General features: G+C 41.2%; 1 protein-coding gene across 5 annotated transcripts in view; it reads right to left on the bottom strand.

Moving 5' to 3' along the window:
- Positions 1-4,001, bottom strand: part of pik3r6 (phosphoinositide-3-kinase regulatory subunit 6) — a 31,459-nt gene extending 27,458 nt beyond the window's left edge. For all 5 annotated transcript variants that reach the window (XR_013963578.1, XM_080757515.1, XM_080757518.1 and 2 more), the window contains exon 1: positions 3,835-4,001. The gene's annotated coding sequence lies outside the window, so the exon portion shown is untranslated. The remainder of the gene's footprint in view (positions 1-3,834) is intronic.
- Positions 4,002-4,949: the final 948 nt, after the last annotated feature.

Here is a 4,949-nt window from a genome sequence, read left to right as displayed (position 1 = left end):
GGGTGGCATTTAGAAGGAAGACAAATGCGTAACCAAGATCAGTAGGGGCCATTCCTCAAAGACTAGAATGAACGCGCTCAGCGAGTTTCATTGCAATTCACTGATGACATTTTTAAATATCGTATGGAAGTGGCAAGTTTAATTGGCTTAATGTTGGCAGAAAGGCCAATGGGTCAGCATGAGCCATGGACATCATGAAAGTACACGGAAACTTCAATGACAATCCAGACCGTAGTGTTTTGAGCTATGCTCTTTGGGAAATTGGGACCAAAGTGGTAAACCGACGGATGGACATGACAGACAGATGAAAGGATAGATGGACTGGATTTATTCAATCAACAGTGATTACTAGTATGGCTATTGCTGACCATAGTGATTATTTTTATTTTATTTTATTCATGAGGTGGGGTGGACGTGGGATTGGGTTGTTACAGTAATTGTTCACTATGTGTTTTTACCGGGAATATTAATGGCACAGTAACAGAAAAGAGAATCAGCATAAACTAAACTAGCCTACTGAAGAGACAGCTTACAGTACAGTACACTCTGAAAAGACATTTTCTCTGACATCATGCTGATAGATAGATAAGATAGGTATTGACCCTGAAAGGTTGTAAAAAGGGCTTCCCAATTGTATGTTGTATTTTTCTTGCTATGATTTTATTTGGTCTGTTTTTCTCTTAACTGTACAAATATGTGTCAAGTTGGAAGAACGGTTTTATGTCTTCCCCGCAGGACCAAGTCTGCAATAAACCAAAATGCTAGTCATTGAAAAGACAATATAATTATCCGTCTATTCACCAACTGGCTAGGCTGTACTCGTATACTGTATAATGTCCAGCAGACTTTCTTCTGACCAAGTGAACTTGGGACATTCTACAGCTGATGTGTGTGGAAAAACAAACATTGTTTCCAGACATGGACTTGATGCCAGGATTCCTTCTGAAGCGTCATTCTGTCCACACTCAAGACCTTATTTAGCTACCGTGGACATGATGATGTGGAGCGCTAACGTACAGCACGAGTAAACATCCAGAAGTGGGATCGCCACAAGCAAGGACAGGATGTGCCCAATGCGTCACATGGATGTAACGCACTGGGTACACACTATGCACAAACATAATCACATGTCCACCACCCAATATGTGCACGCACACACACGCACATGCACACGCACACGCACACACACACACACACACACACACACACACACACACACACACACACACACACACACACACATATACAATACAATACAATACAATACACACACCCCCCCCCCTTCCCGGGGAGTCTAGGCACACGACCATGCCAAGGAGGAGTGTGGCCATTTATTTTTAGAATCAACAACAAGGCAAAAAACAGTGTGCCGTCCTACTTGAGTGCAATTTAAGAAAGACTGCGGCTGTCTGCATCTTACCATCGACAGTACAAGACGTCAAGGGCTCCTAAAACAGCTTTTATCCTAGGTTTTTCCACGAAGGAGACAGAGTCAACTTTTCTGGAAGTAAACAGCTCTGCTGTGGCCCAAATGCAATTCATAGCATTGCAGCACAGTCCCATGTCCAATGATGTTTCACCAGTTGATAACACAATTGATTAACCTGCTTTATAAATCAATTAAACTAGTCCAGACTCCAGTACAGAACAACACTCATGTGAGCGGCCCTTGGCTTCTTGTGTCTAATTTAACTAATTTGTTATTGTAATGTTTGTGATCATTGTGCACAGTACAGCACTGTGTTTAAACTTTGCTAAAGGAAGGCCGGTCCCTCAATTTGATCTCTGAGAACCCAAATAAAGGTTATGTTGTTTGCTACTCTGCCACAAGATACCACATGAATAATCCTGTGGTCAATGAATTGCTCCCTTTAAGTCATTTTGGAAATAAACAAACTATTGAATCCATCCCTGTGGTCTGCAAACATGTTTGCCAACCTGCCTGTTTGTCCCCCCGTCCACTCTCCCGGGTGGACAGACGTACAAAGCCACACGTTTATTTTGCCATTGACTTGAATGCCACATGACGTCACCGGGAGGGTAGCCTCGGAAACCTAGACGTTTTTATTTCCAGGGCGAACAGACATACACGTTGGAGTGGTTAGCACCGCTCAAAAAGGAGAGGAACAAATACAGACCCTTGAGGGACCCTGGTCAACGAATCAGGCTATAGGTATGCGCGTGACATCATCATCATACCCGGAAGTTATGCGGGAAAGGAGTGTCAAAAAACTACTTTCTCGCCTTGACAACCCATACATCCAAACAGAAAAGTCCTATCTGATTGCATTAAACGAGTCAAACAACATTAAACAAAGTTAAACTCACTTTACCACTCAATCTGCCATTAACTTTATGCATGCGCATACCCTCTATTGTATGGTTTAAGTGGTTAGTGGTTTAAGTGGTTAGGCGAATGAATTAGCCCAAAGCAATAGCTGAGATAGATAGACACACTTTGTGTTCCTCAGGCTCATTTCATAATGGCGAGATGGGATGGGTGGCAAGGTATAGTCATGTCTTGAGACAAGAGCCCAGTCATTTTACTGTCAACTGTCAATTTGGACACAGGCAAAAACACAAGGAGGCTAGACAATACTGCGACCACCAAACCCATAAGTGGCACCAGGAAGCTCTCATCTAAAACAGGGAAGTTTCAGGAAATACAGCTGTGCTTTTAGACTGTGCAGAGACACAACAGAGGGGTAGGGCTTCAGTTAGATCAGAGATCAGGCATTGTTATCAACGTACTGTTATTAGGCCTATCCCAAGAGGAAAAAATAAACTACTAGGCAGTTCCCTGTCCCTGTCTCTTGTGTTGCAAGAGTCATGATAGGATGGCTGGGGTTGAAAGCTTTTTTATAGTACAGTAGCCCTGGTCCGATGCTTACAGCGAGTGTCGCTGTAAGCATTGGACCAGGGCTAGTACAGTAGCAGTAGCCTGAATGAATGAATGAAAGTACAAAGTTCTTATACAAATAAAAGAGGCGCTATACTGTAGCCTCCTATAAATAACTGTTAATAACCGGCTTGAATTGAAGAATCTGGATTGGTCCGATATGCTCAGGAGCTCACTAGTCGAAGAAGCATGGCTTGGCTAATTGGCTTCAAAACCAAATTTACATCAGTACTCTTACATGAGAACCATCAGGGTCAACTCAAACTCAAAACCCGCTCGGAGCCATGGATGAATTCGGACATATACTGACTGAAATGAAAGCGAGAGACAAAGTTGTCTATTGCTTGCTACTAGTCTGTAGCCCAGCCCAGCCTATTTCAACCACCGCATCATTCACAGTCATTAGTCATAGTTAAAAATAATAAGTGCAGTCACAGCTATAGCGCGCTGCGCGTGCCCGCGTGGTGACTGAGCGAGCCACAACTTCTGATAAGATCGGTTATTCCGTGAAAAGTTTATAAGACGAGTCACCGGAGCAGCTGCAAAACAATACCCATGCCTAACTCAACAACATCAACAGGAACGCATATTGCACTGCACTGTCTGAGAAGGGCGGGTTAAACCCCACTGTAGGAATAATTGCTTATTCATGCATATTAATTGGGGATTTATATTGAGAGCCAGGGGTTCATTCATGGCTCCAGAAAGTCCAGACTCAGACTCCAGTCTCCAGTGAGAGCCGTTAGGAATAGCAGCCTATCATGGAACGCATAAGCACAGAGCCCACACAAACACACACCACCACTATTGCAATATTGTCATGTGTTAATTCATTGCCTTGCGTATTTCGATTAAATCCTTCTCGAGTGACAAACACATGTAAAATAATAATAATACCCATTGGTTTGCAATCATATTAATACCGACACACTTACCTGGCTGCAGTTAGTCAGTCAGTCAGTCAGTCAACTGCATACAACTCAGTGTGGCCAAGCTCGGAGGTGGAGTTCATGTGGAAGACCGAAGACGATACAGAATTTTACAGATACAGAATACAGACAGTGAGTCAATGACAGCGTCACATGCAGCGTTGTCGCGTCTGAAGAAAATTCACACAACTGACAGTTCAGCAACTTCAGCACGCGAGACAAACCGTCAAGACAACGGTGAATAATATGCAGTTGTTCTTGTTCCTATCTCACCTTCAAAATAAAAGTGATAAATGTGATAATATTTATTATTTGTTAAAGGTTAAAGTTAGGGGAGAAAAAAAGTAGAGAAAAAAAAGCCTGCAGCCTGATGAAGGTCTGAACGACCGAAACGTTGGCAATTTGTATTTTGTAGGCTATAGCTAAAAGATTAAAATAAAATAAAAGAATAATATATGACACCTAATACAATTAAATGTACACCATTGGCTTTATTTTGAAAATGATATGGATTTAAAGTGCTGTAGTAGGCCTATACAAGTATAAATACAGAATAAAATAAAAAGCACCTTGAATAACATTAGTGGAGTTTAGCGGCCTTTGCTTGGCAGCCACACTTTTTGATGTTCAAAGTCAAACCCAAAAATAACACATGATCTGGACTGGTCATATCTGACGTAATTAAGCTGCAGTTATTGTTCAATTTAATATACCGGTATATAAATGTTGAAATATGTAATTAGATTATATAAATAAATAAAAACTAATAATGTGTAGGTTTTCTGTTAAAATGTAATCTTGTGATGATAAATTCGCAATGTATATCAACAGTATGAAGGCAATAGGTTTGGCCTGAAGAAATAGTCAATAATCAAATACCTCATACAAGTATCAAACGTTCTATAATCTATACACACCAAAATAGTGTAAACTGTCATCTGTATCACAAACGATTTAAATTTTCAATCAACGAATGCTACGGAATGCCAGCAGAGACACCTAGTGGTCAAATGGTTTTTCAGCACACAATCAAGGCATAGCAGGCAGCCCTTATCACCGAAATTGTACATCATCAAAGGGGATTTCAAGTTGATTTCTTTAAAAAAAGAAAGTACACAATA

The sequence above is a fragment of the Protomyctophum bolini genome (genome assembly GCF_963924005.1).
Source record: "Protomyctophum bolini genome assembly, chromosome: 3".
Classification (NCBI taxonomy): domain Eukaryota; kingdom Metazoa; phylum Chordata; class Actinopteri; order Myctophiformes; family Myctophidae; genus Protomyctophum; species Protomyctophum bolini.
The sequence above is the reverse complement of the archived record's forward strand: the minus strand, read 5'-3'. Positions and strand labels throughout refer to the sequence as shown.